General features: G+C 35.4%; 1 protein-coding gene across 2 annotated transcripts in view; it reads right to left on the bottom strand.

Moving 5' to 3' along the window:
• Positions 1–2178, bottom strand: part of FOCAD (focadhesin) — a 247973-nt gene extending 245795 nt beyond the window's left edge. For both annotated transcript variants that reach the window (XM_036217571.1, XM_016160422.2), the window contains exon 1: positions 2113–2178. The gene's annotated coding sequence lies outside the window, so the exon portion shown is untranslated. The remainder of the gene's footprint in view (positions 1–2112) is intronic.
• Positions 2179–15359: the final 13181 nt, after the last annotated feature.

Genomic DNA, 15359 nt, shown 5'->3' with positions numbered 1-15359 from the left:
GAGATATTGAGTTTTGCTATAGACCCATCAATAATCCTGACACTATTATTTCTTTACACTATTTCCAAATATAGTTATAGTTGTATTTTCCACTGTGCTTTTCCCCCTCAAATTTTAAACTAGAAAAGACTTCACTTGGATTTTTTCCCTCAGCTCTTGGATTTTTGCTCAATCTTACCATCTTGATCTGGTCCAGTTCTAGAACTAGAAAGGTCTAGCAAAAGTAAAATTGTGAAGTTACATTTTCTTGAATTTTCCAAACCCATAAAAGTGATATGAACAATTTAATTTGCCTAATGGTTTATAGACAATATCCAAAAAGTATCATGAGGCTATGAATATTGTTTCAGAAGAACTACTTTAGATATCATTTTACACCTGCAAGAAGGCTAAACAATCCAGTTGTAACAACAATCAGAAACTATTGTTACATCTCTATTGTCATTTTTATCCTCTAACAATTTATCTTTTTGTTATCAATTCTCAACTAGAGGCAGCAATCAATTAAAATATAGTAGATTTTAGGTTGATAAAATAAAAGTTAACATATACACATGATATTAACAGACGTTAGCCACATAATGGTAACTACCTAATCGACCAAGCAAATAACCAGAGGTTTTAGATACCACTAATCTACCAAATACCAAAGCTAGTCAAAATGCTTTGAAGACTGCATTCTTATCCAATTGCTTTTATACCACACCTTTTTATATGTAACATTTAAAAGCTCCTGATTATTACATTTCAAAATTGAGATGAGTCATAATGTTTTGTATGCATAAATTAGATGTGGATCAAATTATTAACATGCACTTGCTTGCCAGTCAAAAAAGTGAATGTGGACAGATTCAAAAAAATTAAAACATAAGCATAAAATACAGCCTGTGTTTTTAAAATAGTTGCTTCCCAACTATTAACAAAATAAATATGTCATTTACCCCTCCTTTCCCTGAGCATCTCAAAATTACAGAATACTTCTAATCCACTCCCTCACAGATAGGTGCCTCAGACCTAGCATCTTCAGTGGTACAGTTAACAGGATTACAGCTTGCTAGAGGCAAAAGTAAGGAAAACTAAACGAGGTCCAAAAAGGGCTCTATCTTCTGATATAGGATCACAAGCTTCTGTACCTAAATCTAGAACCTGAAATTGATCCATCAACAAAAAAATTTCATCTCAAATCTAGATAATAACACTGGCAGATAAATTGGAAGAAAGAGCAGGGAATGCCCATTTTAGTTTGGGGCATAAGGCCCTGACCATCAAGGAACCCATCAAAAGGGTGTGTTGAATGGATGAAGGATTGCATGATATTTGACAGAATGACTTCATTGATTTTAGAAGCTCCAAATTCAGAACCTAAAATAAATTATTGGGATGCCATAGTTGAAGTTAAAACTCATGGAGAGTAGAGTAACATAATTGCAAGTCTTTGCAAACCTCCGCATAGCTGTTACTGATATTTCAAAACATATATTCATACATGTATATTTACATATAGACACTGTTTATTTCTTCAGGCAATTCTCGCATGTGAGGAGAAAACCAGAGAACCAGTAGATCCAAAAAGAGGCCCTGCTCACCCATAAGCCTGCATTAAAGTGTACAAGATGTGAGTGAGTCGCTAGCAATGAGTAGACAGTCACCCCAGTTCAGGCAGGACATAGCCAGACTCCCCTGCACTGGCCTTGCTAGGGAACCGGTCAAGGAAGAGTGCAACGACTGCAATCTGCTGCAGATCTGTATGCAAGGATCGGTTTCCGAGTCAGGATCCCGCTGAGCCCCACCGCAGGCACCGAAGCTGGCACCACCCAGGCATCGCAGAGCTCTCTAAATCGGAAGACTTAGTTCCTCGAGATTTCAGAACCCAGGAAAGACAGGACGAGAGCAAACGGCAAGACCTGTCCCCTTCCCGGCCGCCCCACGTCAGAACACGGCCCTGCCGCCACATGTTCCGCGGCCCCCATCTTCCAGTAGAGCCCCAGACCCGCCGGGCCTCAGCCACTCTTCACGCAAGGTGAGACAAGCCACAGGCGGGTGAGGCGAGGCCGCCTCCGATCAGGAAGTAGCGGCCCGCAGTCAGCCGCCAGCCACCCCGCGTTCGCTTACCTCCCTTCTGCCACAGCTCAGGCCCACGCCGCCTGCCTGACGTGGCCCGCCCCGCCGTCTCGAACGCCCGGGGGCGGGGACTATGAGGAGAGAACCAATGGACTGCAGACTGCGAGGGCTTGCCCCGCCTTCTCCAGCTTTGGCCCGCCCTCCGTATCTCGCGCGCAGGCGCGCCCAAGGCCTTAGCCAAGGGTCCCGCATTGCGGCTGGAAGGCGTGGGAGACAGAAGCTGGCGTTACAACTGCGTGGGACAGGAAGGATGTGCACAGGTGCGGCTGTAGGGTTGCGGAGCTGTGGAGAATTAGCCCCAAACAAAGCATATTAAAATAACCTGCTTTGAGATATAGCAGCGTGTCCGTAGTCCTGTTGGCAGCCTGCCCTATTCAGCGTTTGACGTTGCAAAGCAGCTTCTTGGTATCTGGAGATTTTGTTCCCGGGAACCGGTAACATTAAGATTCAGAAAATTTGATGCGCGCAACAGACTTGCCTCTTGGTTGCCTGTTGCTTGGTATCTTTACTTGGCTGAGCCAACACACAGCACTGCATCGCCCAAAGCTACATTGTGTGAAGGAAAAGGGGGTGACATAATGGGAGAAGTTTAGGGGCTACTTGGCTGGCCTAACAAGCCCAGTGACCGAAAGTAACCTCACACAATGGTCTGTTCATAAATCCCTAACTGGGTAGGTCATGGCAAGAAGTCAATGTCCCAGGCCTATAGCTTCCTTAGCAAAAATCAATCTTTACCTTAAATGAGCCCTGTCCCTTGTTCTTACCATCTAGGGTAACATACCTTTGAAATGTCAGAGTAATTTATTTTCTAGACCCCTTGTAGGCACAACTGCCTGCACCAGAGCACAAAATCATCACAGCATGAGACCACAAAACCCCTCATTTTTATTTTGTTGCCTACATATCATCTCTATGGGCTGTACATCTTAAATGTTAACTATCCTGTACCCACCTATATAAAGGAAGCATGTATCTATTTTCCTTTTTAGCAAATCCTTGAGATTTCTCCCCTTTGCCTTCTCCCTCATCCTTAATCTACTGCCAATAGATTTCATGTAAACTTCCTTATATTTTCTCCTTTAATTCTAAATGTATAAAATAAAATGCAAAACTACCATCCTCCGGAGCATTTTCTCAATCTGTTGAGATTTTTCATCCAAGCATGTCTTCAAAACTTTGGCTCAAATAAATTCTCATAAAGCTTTCTACAGGTTTGAACATTCTTTGTCGACAATGGTACATCCACTTGTTGGATAGTCGCACAGATCATTTTAGCCCAGAAATTTCTTCTAATTTAATCTGGAGAGAACTGATGCTTGTAACTTTACTATTATTGTTATTCTTGTTACTTTTATCTAATGCTTATTGAATCACCACCCACTCATGAACACATTTTCATAGGAAAGCTGTAAGACACCTGGCACAATGGAACAGAAGCTAAAAAGGGCAGCAGAAAAAAAAATGAGAAGAGTTTATGAAGAAATAAAATTCTTCTTGTGGATGACAGGAGTGAAAATTATATACAAGATGAAAGAGTTAAGAAAAATTGCTCTTAGAGAAACTGGCTTATCCAGCAGTTTCTAAACCCTGATGCACCTTTACAACCATTTAGGGAGCTTTTTCAAAAATACCAGAGCCTGAGCCTCATCTCTAGAGATTCTGATTTAATAGCTCTGCTGTGGGGCCTTGGCATTGGTATTTTTCTAAGTTTCAAAAGTCATTTTAATGTGCTGACAAGAAGTTATACTTCTCATTTGTAAAAAAGATTTGGTTCCCTATACTCCACTTGGAAAAGCTAATTATATACCACAGACCATCTTCACTTCTTTCAATATCCTATTATGCATTCATTCTGTAAGAATTTATCTAAATTAATTTCGAACCTACCCTTTGAGAAAAAGCAGTTTTATAAGGTTTATAATTGACTTCTTAATTTTATGGATTTTGATGATAGTCCCCTTCGGTCTTAATAATTGCAAAAGCACCAGCACTCCTTTTTAGGACCTTTTAAATTCTTTTTAAAAATTCTTTTTCTATTCCCATATTTCTTGAGATACATTAATCAAATTTATAATTGAACACTTAACCATGTGAACATACAGTTCTAAGGATATCAACTCATTTAATCCATAGAATAACTTCATGAGGCAGGTATAATACTTAGCCACATTTTATAAATAAGGAACCTTAGGTGGTGATGCTTCTTGATATGCACCTAGCTAGAAGCAAAGCCAAAATTTGAATCCAGGCATTCTGGCTCTCAAGAAGTAAATGCATTGCCTCCGTTATAGAAAGGCTGCTTTTAGGAATGTGTGGGGAAATACTCATTTAAAGAATGATGGTGAGTCTGTGATCTTTCAACTTTACTTTTGATGCCTACCCTGGATTCAGATTTGGGTTAGGCTGTTAAACCTAGCCTAAAACTGACTTAACTGCTTGCTGCAGATCTCGAGCTAAACTGGAAGGAAATAACAAGGGCTTACCCGCTTCTAGGATATACTCACCCTGTTTCTGGGATATACTCCTTCTGTACATGTCAGTAGTTCAGAAAAGATCATGTCCCCTTTTAATTAATTTAATCTATTGCTATATCAGGCACTGTAGTAGACATGAGAGATATCAAGACAAAACACACAATCCAGAGGCCAAGTGAGCAGCCACCAGATATATTTAGACAAGACTTGACATATAGGCTTTTAAAACCAAAAAAGCTCTTAGAAGTTGCTAGTCCATGAAAAAGTTTTCACTTTGACAAGTACTGAAATGAATAAATAAATAAATAAATAAACAAACAAATAAATAAATAAGGACAATGTATTGAGTTTATTCATAAAAATGAATTTACTCATTTTAAATAACTGTTCTTTTTCTGAGTTACGTTTTGATTTTTTTTATGTTAAAAATGTTTTCTCTTGTATGAAATGATAATTAATAGGTTATAGTTGTTGGGAGTTTTGTTTATTTTCATGCCCTTAAAGTCAGTCCTATGTTGTTTCTCAAAAATGTTTGATGCTTCACTGATTCAGTTTAACCTCATCAATTTACAGAAAGAAAAATTAAAACTCAGAGGGACAAAGTCCAGGCCTCTTTCTACTGCACACCCACTTGAACAATCCACTTCATGTATGGGACTAGAAATTTTGAAAACTAATAATAAAACATGTTTAATGGAACCAGGGTTAAGGTCAGACAACAAGGATTAGAACTGGTTCTGCTAGACCAACTGTGTTGTTAGCCATGAGGGAAAGTTTCCTGCCTGTTTAATTAATCAGATTAGCTAAATAGCTTGGTTTCCTTCTGAGCTGAAAGGAGAGAATGGAGCCTGAGGGAATACAGCTACTATATGCAGTTACATTTTCATGGAGGTAAAACACAGAAAAGGTCAGCTTGATTGAATAGGGCACACCATCATCTGACATGGATATTTGGCTATTAGGAGCCCCACCCAAATGGTTCACTGAGAGTCCCCTGGGGAGAATTTTGAGAAATAGCAGGGAGAAGGTGGACCCTTCTGTGGGCAATGGAAGGAGATGCAACTTTATTCATGTAACCATCACAGCTTTGATTTAGACTTAACACTAGAAGACCCAGCACAGCTGAAAATTTTGTTAAAAAATTAAAACAGACTTAAAATCTGTATATTATTTTCTGAATAGGCTTAGATTGCACACGCAAATGAACTCTTTGTCTTTTTAAATATTCGAGACGAACCATAGTCTGTCTTGAAGAGGTAAGCAGGCAGACAGCATCTCTCAGTTAAACTCCTTGAATTATTTTCCCTGAAGTTAAGCAGTTACTTCTCTATTGTACCAGACCCTTTAGATAAGCATGCTTTTTGAAGTCAGCATAGAAGGGCCTATTGACTTTAACAACAAAAAAAGAAAGAATAAGAAAAATGTGTCCACTCCCAAATCATTAACTGAATTGAAAAGAATATGCTAACAACAAAAAAAGACACTGTAGTCTGAATTCTGTACTGTAAGGGAAGGTCATGTCCCCTACAGCATGAGGAGAGGCACAAAGCCTAGAACTCAAGCCCAAGCATGCTGGGCTAGCTCAACACACCCACACATTCATCAGCAGGCATGAGACTGGGAGGAGAAACTCAGAACTGAGTCACAGAGCTCCACTGTTGACACATAATAGAAAGTAATCTTATTAGATTTAATTAGATGTAAATATATAGTTATCATGGCTTCCCATTTCTTTCAGAGTAGAAGCCAAAGTCCTTTGAAAGACCAACAAGGCCATATATAATTTGCCTCCCATGCACCACACACCTCTATCCCCAACACACACACAGCCTATTACATATTTGACCTTGCCTTCTACATTCCTCCCCAGCTCACTCCACTCTGATCCCCTGCCTCCTTGCTGCTGCATGATCTTGGCACTTACCCCACATATCTTCATGACTCATTCATTCCACTGGATCATTCAAGTCTCTGCTAAAATATTACCTTCTGGATATGGCCTATTTTAGTAGTCAGAGTCCCAGCAGGAAACTGATGGTACAATCAAATTGGGAAATTGGAGGAGAGTTCAATAAGTAACTATAAACAAAGATGTGGGCAGAAAGTAAAGAGATGACATGGGAGATTCAGTAACACTGGGAGCCCCCAAATCACCACTGGGCGTAAAGGGGCAAGAGGAAGTAGTTACCAAACAGAGAAGACTGTGTATGTAGGAACTATCTGATAAGAACTGGACCTTTGGTCCCACACCCAGGAATTAATACCTCGACCCTCATTATCCTCTCTCCTGATCTGAAGCAAGGGAAAACAACGTTGTGGTTCATATAGGTTGGTCTCCTGGGGCATAGTGACTCCAGGGAATTAAATATCCAAGAGCAGGTAAATAAAAATTTTCTCTCTTCCATCCTCCAGTCTCCAACAGGACTTCTAATGGTCGGTCCAAATAGAAGTCAGAGGGCAAGGAGTCCCTTTTGATGCAGTCCACGGAGGTCATCCCAGAGTCCAGTGGAGAGCTAAGAGGGCTCTAGAAAGGCTAAAGGAGACTAACCAGTATAGGCTGAGAACATGACAGACAGACAATAAAGTATATCTAGTCTGATTGTCACAACTCATGCTATGGGTTTTATTTCAGTCCAGACACACTAAATTACTTTTGAGCCTTGCTACTTTATTGCTATTAAGTGGGTTTTTTTTTTTTTTAATGTTTTTAAGATTTGTCGAGACAATGCGGAATTCAACCTCCTGACGCTGCTAATACTTGGCATAGGGCAGCTTATATGTGGAAGGTGACCTCCTCAGAGACAGCCATTTAACTGACTTCTGACAGCTTCAATTATGACTAATGGATCCATTCAGTGGCCATCATGCCTTGTAATCAGACCAGTTAGGATTTTTACAACCTTTATTGCTTGTCCTAATATCTTCCTCTCCCCTATCCCATGTTTTTTTAAATACAGATGTTGCTTTATATCAGAACATAAGAAGTAGAAATATGAAAACAATACTTAGCTGTTAGTATTTGCTGCTTATCGCCGGAAGTATTTTCTTGTACAACATAATAATGCTGGCAGATAAAGCAGCTTTGCTTATAGTAATAAACATTTATAAAATGTTTTTCTTGATTCACACTTTCATCTGAATAAGTTAAGAAGATGTCCTTTCTCTTCCTTCTCTTTTCGTATCTAGTTGTTGAAATAAAGGCATTAAACATCAGATAATTCTGGGGTCGTTTTTCCCATATGATTAAATGTTATAAATATCCGCTAACGAACTCTTAATAAAACAAAGAGAACTTTGTTATTACAATTTAACACCTTATTCTAAAAAAAAAAAAAAAAAAAAAAAGCTAATAGATGCAAATAAAAACAAATGTTCTCTACCTCGTTAAATAAGGAAATGCATTTATTTAAAAGAAACTATGCAATTAATTCATATTTCACTCAGAAATTGTTAGAAAAACTTGGCTTTCCCAGAAAGAGTAACAGTGAAAAAAGGTGCATTCTTTCTTCTCTATCGAAACACGTTTTTAGTGGCATTTATAACCAACCAAAAAAAAAAATGAACAATTCAGCTCCACTGCTATTATCTACATTAGAATGATCTCTTTGATACAATGAAGAAAGAATACCTTCACTATTAGGAAGATGGGCAGTCTGGTTTTTATTTTGGTTTCATTTTTTGTTGTTTTGGAAGATTTTTTGGTTTCTTTATTCTTTGGAAGTTCAAGATATTCCACACATAAACTTGCCACAGCCTGACCCTCAAGCAATACTCGCTATCACAACAGTGACCCTGTGCAAAAGGTCTTCAGCTGTCAGTTGCAAAGCACCTAGAAGATACTTGGAATTTCTACAGTGGTCTCCTCAGTTATTCCTTTGTGTCTTCTCAGAGATATTCCTGGACTCCAGGTTAATATCATAGAATTAGAATGAAAGATGCCATTGTCAGGGATATGGCCAAAAGGGTGAGATCAGTTTTGGATGAGGTTAAAACACTGCAAAAGAGCCGTTTACTTGCTACATTTTCTTTTACAGTTTAAATTTTCAATTATATAGCATGCTCAGTCTATTCCTTCTGGGTTAATAAATCCGTAGACTTTCTTTTAATTTTAAGAGCCTGTCACTGAGAATTACGTAAGACAATTTCAGTCTCAAATGAATAGGTGAATGATTTTGTTTTTCTTAAAATATATAGCCTAAGATTACTTATCAGAATATTTTAAGTGGTATAGAAATTTTAATTGTAAATTAATTAAGATGACAGAATGAGACGTGGCACAACACATGTATTTCACATAAGCATATTTTCAATGACTAGATAGGATGGACAAAGAGAAACTAATTAGTGGTAGATTCTTAAATTGATTCATATGTTATTAATACCTTCAGTGAATAATACAGGAAAGAGCACCAAATTTTCCTAAATATAAAATGACTTCAAATTCAAATCAATCCCTTATTTTTCCTAATGAAAATCAGATGCAAAAATAGTGGAGTTTTTTGCCAACTAAAATATATAATATTTTAGGAACATCGAAGAAATGGTAAAAAATAATTTAATAATTTATATAAACATTTATAATATCATGTTTTCTAATATTATTTTAGAATGTTCTCCTACTCATATGTATTCTAAACAATTTAATCAAATTCGTCACTGGCACTCCATCATCAATATTTTAGTCACAGATAGAGCCACATTTTAAATCATCATAATTTTCTAGCACACCATTTCGCTTTCACTTAAGTTGCTCAAGACTATTGAATCTGTATATGAGCAATAATTAGAAATTATATTCTAAGTCATAAGTACCTATTTAAGTAATATTAAGGCAGTTATTTTCATTCATACCATATGTAATATTTATAATCTGCACCAAATAACCATTAATAAAATGTTTAGTAATGTGAATAATTTGTTTAAATAATCAGTACTATAGAGATTTCTTTTTTTTTTTAGAAGTATCTTGTATCTCTTTTTCCTGAATTCAGTTTGGATAAAGATTCTTGAAAATGAACTTGAAGGCTCAAATTAGTTCACTTTTTTTGATTGTCTAGCAATTTGACAACAACAGATTTGGTAAATATGGGTTGATCAGGGTGTATTGTGCATTTTGAAATTCTTTCTTTTAAATTTTACATCTTGAAAACTATGGGGGCGACATTGATTAACAAAACCAAATAAGTTTCGAGCGTACAACTCAACAGTATGTCATATATATAACATTGCAGTATTTTTAACAGCAACAAAAACCAAGCAAATAAACAAACAGAAAACCCCAGCAGTCTTGAGACCTATCCCTCCAGCCCTGATTCCAGATCGCTAATAGCCACACTTTCAAGTCTTTTAGTTTTTTTTTTTCTCCTAGTAATTACCTTCTTAATTCTAAATGGATTATTGAGAACTGAGAAAATTTTATTTCTGGTATTTACTATTCTATTATTATACTAGTCTGATATTTCTTGATTTTTTAAAAAAGTTTTAAACAATATCTATTGACTTCCTACTTTCAAAGATGAAGATTTAATCTCTCTTATATATGTCTCCCCCTTGCACTCTGTATCTCTCTCTCACTCTCTCTCTCTCTCTCTCATTCTATCTATATTTTTGATGTAGTTATATCACAATTTCAGGTTAAATCAATATTCAATGTTCACAGCATTATAATTATGTCAATTCTATTCACAACTGAGCTATCTCATGTACTATAACAGCATTTTAATTATTATACAATTTTCTGTTTATTTTTTTTGGCATTAATGATTGCTTCATTAGTTTTTATTTGCTTTGTCTTCTATATATCTATTACCAATTCATCCTTAAACTCTCAAAGAAAACTATAAAACTTTGATCAATATTTTTAAACACATCAGGTAACGTATGTTTCATTTTTTATGGGGAGAGATCTCTCATGAATCTCTTGGTCTTCCTGTGTCATCCTGGGGCCTCTTGTCACCATTATCATCGTTATCAAAATTCCCTTCGCTTCTTTCCTCTGGTGGATCTCTTTTAAATTTGCCCCCTTTCTTCCTTCTCAGTTTACATTCTTACTAGCTTCTTTAAAAGGAAGGGAAGTAAATTTTTTGAAATCTCGTATTCTGAAAATTATACATATTTTTTCATGTTGATTACTAGTTTAGCTAGGTACAGAATTCTAAGTGGAAATAATTGTACCTACAGTTTTAAAGGTATTGCTCCATTATTTTCCAGTGGTGCTGCTGAGAAATCTGAAGTTATTGTGATACCTCATTATTTTCATATAACTTATGTTTTCTCTTTGAAAATTTTAGGATCTTTTTTTTATACCTGATAGTCTTATATTCTAACTTGATAAATCTCTGTGTTAGATTTTTCTCACACTTTGTTGGGCACAGTAAGAAAAGGTAAGGTGTGTTCTTTAAATCAGAAAATTCTAATCAACCAGCTCTGGAAATCTGTCTTGAATTATTTCTTTAATATTTTCCTACCATTTTCTCTGTTTTTTTTTTTTTTTTCTGTTGTCAGATGTTGGATCTTTTAGCTAGTTTTTTTTTCACTTTATGAAAAATTCAACTCAGTAAATTTCAAGATCTAATTGGTTTTATTAAGCGACTCCCATCTAGCACTTAGAAGGGTACTCTGAGTTATAAAAAATGAAAAGTTTTTATAGAAAAGAAGGATGAGGAAAGAAAGCTATTAACAAAAGAAAAGAAAGGATTATTAGGGGGCTGAGGATGTCTTTTTTTTTGTAGGAGAAGAGTACTGGGAGGGTTTTTATCATGCAGATTATCTTTTCTATCTAGGGTTGAAGAGGGACTACTTGACAGATTACCTCATTGGTGTTGCCCAGAAAATTACAGATTGGTTGAGTCAGATTATGTTTCTGAGAGAGATAAAAGTAGCAATTAGGTCAGATATTAAATCTATGTTTGGTATCATGGGCTTTAGCACAAGCAATACCATTTTAAATTTATGATTTTCTCTTTCATAATCTAAAAAATAAGTTTGGAAACTAAAGAGAGGTAGCCACACAACACTATGAAAGTACTAAATACCACTGAATTGTATACTCTAAAATGGTTAATGGAATGTCATGTGAATTTCACTTTAACTTAATATTTTCTCTTCTATTTTCCATCTCTTTGACTTTTTTGTTCTACCTTTCTAGCAATATATAGACCTCTAAATTTCTGCTTCTGTAGTTTTACTTTTTTAAGAGTCTTTAATTCTCTTAATATTTTTCTAATATCCTGTTTGTGCTTTATGAATGTAATACTTTATCTTTCTGAAAGGTTTCTTTTTCCATAATTGTTTTTGTTTTATCATTCTCCCTGAATTGTCTCTGGTTCCTCAGAGTTTTTTCTGTTTGTTTTGTTTGTTTCTTCCAACGTACCATTGCTTCCACTTCCTGAATAATATTGGAGTTTTCTGTCTTTGGAGTAATTTGCCTTTTTTTTTGTTTTGGCTTTCCTGGTTAAGTGTCACCTTCCTCTCAGTTATGTTAAGTCAAATACTATTCATCCATTTTCCAGCTTTCAAAATGTTACTGATGTATCTGATCTGTTGTCATCACCTTCCCATCCTTTGAGTTTGTGGTCTTATACCATTTTATCTCTCTTTACTGTAACTTTCATTGCTGTTTCTGGAAAGTGGCAGAGAGAAATTTGTGTTTTTGCTCCACCAAATTTAATTGGAAATCTGTATTTCTTTGTAAGGGAGTCTTACCTTAAATGACAAAAAAAAAAAAAAAAAAAAAATGCTTTTAGTTTGAGGTCACACTCTCTCACATCAGGAATAATGACTATAATAAATCTGGTTAAATTTCTTAGTTTGCTTTTATAAAGCTTATTCCATTATTAGACTTATTTAAGCATCAAAAACTAGCATTTATTAAAGTAACTTCAAGCTGATGGTTCTTTAAAAAAAAGCATTTTGCAAAAGAAAGAAAGAAAGAAAGAAAGAAAGAAAGAAAGAAAGAAAGAAAGAAACATACTTTGTAATTTAAATAACTTAATTAAGAAAATATTTACATATTATAAGAAACTTTAGAAAAACTTAAATATAGGGCAATTCTTTTTACTCTAAGAGAGAATTTAGGGGAAAGAATTTTATCTTATTGGGGCATAAATTATATTTTTAAATAACATGTTTTAATTATGTTTTAGATAATGAGAGATTAAGATCTGGGAAAAGCAAAAACACAAATATTTTTCTCCTTCAAGAACAACTTTTTACTCCTTTCTCCTGCCTCATCTTGTGTTTTCACACTTTTAGCTAACATACTTATTTTCTTTCTTTTACTTTCATATTTATGAAATCAATTAATTGTATACAAATAGCACAAGCATATACACATTTATTTAGTCTCCTGACACAACACAGACCTCAATTCTAAGGAAGTGACTGAGTTGTACCAACACTCTTACATTCTCTAACCCAGTAAAGAAATGACTTAGAGTTTGATCTATATTAAAAGATACAGAATTGGACTTCATTGACTTGAGTCAATATGAATCAGTGCAATATTAATCATAATCTCCAAAAAAATAATTGTGGGAGGTAGGAGGTATTTATATTTTTCACTGTCATACTCTTCTATAACACTGTTAGAACTATGCAATTATCCCAGGCCCTTGGCCTTTTTGGGAATCATTCTTAGTCTTGATGAAACTTCAACCAAAGTTTTTCTTTTTTCGTTAACAGTAGCTAAACTAGTAACTCTAGGTCTACTAAATCTTTAACAATCAAAACACTACCTAATCCAGTAGAATACCTAACAGTGAGGTACTACTCTTTGGACTTTTTCCTTTTCCTTTTCCAGTTCAGTCAACTAACAGTATCACCAGTTTATTCTTCATAAAGCAGAATACCAGTTTTATTATTTCTCTGCTTTAAAAATCCAGTGTTTTTCATTAAGCACAATATTGCATAAAATCGTTTCATCTTGGTGTTTAAAAATAGATTTATTGAGGTAGATTTGACATACAATGAAGTGGGTTAAGTTAAGATATACAATTTAATAAGTTTTGACATATGTATACACTCTTGAACCCATCACTAGAATTAAGGTATCTCCCTGGCATTTGAAGCTCTGCATTATATGATCTCTTCTTTGTGGAGTTTGTCTCTTACTGCTTGCTGATTTGCCTTATTCTTCTTGAATATATTGTAACTTATTCAGAAAGACAGAGAGTCTTACTTCTCTTTGGAATGTACAAAGTGCTTGGTAAATAATATGCAATCATAAATAATAGCTGATTTTATTAATTGAACCTGATCTTCTGACTCTAAATAGACTGAATACTAATTAGAGTATTATTACTGTTAATTATTACTTTAATAAAGTAGATATTTCTATGGTCATACTAAATGTCAGATCACTTGGTCAACATCATACCACTAATAGATATAAATTTAATACTATAAATTCTTTTTTATTTATGTATAAGCCTAGAAGTACTAAAAGAATTTTTAGAAAGGAAAACATACTATTGCAGTATTTAAATTACATTTTCTGCAGAATCTTGAGGGGGAAAACAAGGCTTAATATCTTATTTCATTAACAATAACAAAAACAACAATGCCGATATTTTTATTTCACTGTTTGAAAAGTACTTTGAAATTTATCCTCTTATCTGATCTCATTAAGTTAAAATAACAACACAAAACAGGTAACTAGAAAATGTTTAAAAAAACATTTTCCATTACTGATTTATTTTATGACATTAATGAAAGTTAGAAAGATATATAATCCCTGTATGTTCATTTTCTATTATAAAAATGGGGAGAAAATACATTATGAAATATACCTTATAAGAATACTTGAGAAAATTTTTTGCATAAAATGTGTTTTAGGAAATTGGAAAATATAGAAGCTTGAAAGGAAACATTTTTTTTCTCAGAAAATGCTAACAACTAAAGCAGCCTCAGATTTCAGGTTACCTATTGCTCTCCTCAAACCACAATTTTAAGAGCATTGTGACATTATTCAATCACTGATCAGATTGCGAGTTCTTCAAAAATAGGACTTGTGACTTAGAATAGTTTCTGATACTCGTTGAATTTTGATGCTGGCCTGACAAAGTCCCTGTTGACCTGTCCAGGAGCTCTGAAGCTAAAACCACCCTTCAGAGCGGTTCTTTCTATGGCGGTCCCCACCCTTTTTGGCTGGTGCTGCTACGAGAATCTAATGCCTGATGATCCAAGGGGGAGCTGAGGTGGTGATGCAAGCTCTGGGGAATGACTGCAAATACAGATGAAGCTTTGCTCACTCACTAGCTGCTCACTTCCTGCCGTGAGGCCTGGTTCCTAACAGGCCATGGCCAGGTACTGGTCTGCGGCCCAAGAGTTGGGGATCTGTGCCATATAGCGTTTTGTTTGCCTCCCATACCCTTCTCCTCTGCATCACATTTATTGGATACCCTTGCCTCCCTACTTCTCAGAAAAGAGCAGGAGCATCAGGCTGAACATTAACAATTTCCTGATGCCATAGCCAGGGATCCAGTTGTGCACTTAATAATACTTCTTTAGTCTCTTCAAAGACATCCTTTCTATCAAATTTTTCCTCACTGTCTTAGTATTTAATAAATGTTTATTGGATGATTAAAAACAGATGATGGATGGGAGATTTCGAGCCTAGACATCAATTTAGTTTCTGTGTGTGTGTGTGTGTGTGTGTGTGTGTGTGTGTGTGTGTGTGATAGGTAAAATAGATTATTGGTAGGATATTTAATAAAAGAGCTCCTTTTAAATTACTTTCATTTGTAAACAACCATTGTTCCTTGT

The sequence above is a fragment of the Rousettus aegyptiacus genome, unplaced genomic scaffold (genome assembly GCF_014176215.1).
Source record: "Rousettus aegyptiacus isolate mRouAeg1 unplaced genomic scaffold, mRouAeg1.p scaffold_m13_p_3, whole genome shotgun sequence".
Taxonomy (NCBI): Eukaryota; Metazoa; Chordata; class Mammalia; order Chiroptera; family Pteropodidae; genus Rousettus; species Rousettus aegyptiacus.
Note: the sequence above shows the minus strand (reverse complement) of the source record. Positions and strands in the feature narration are given on the sequence as shown.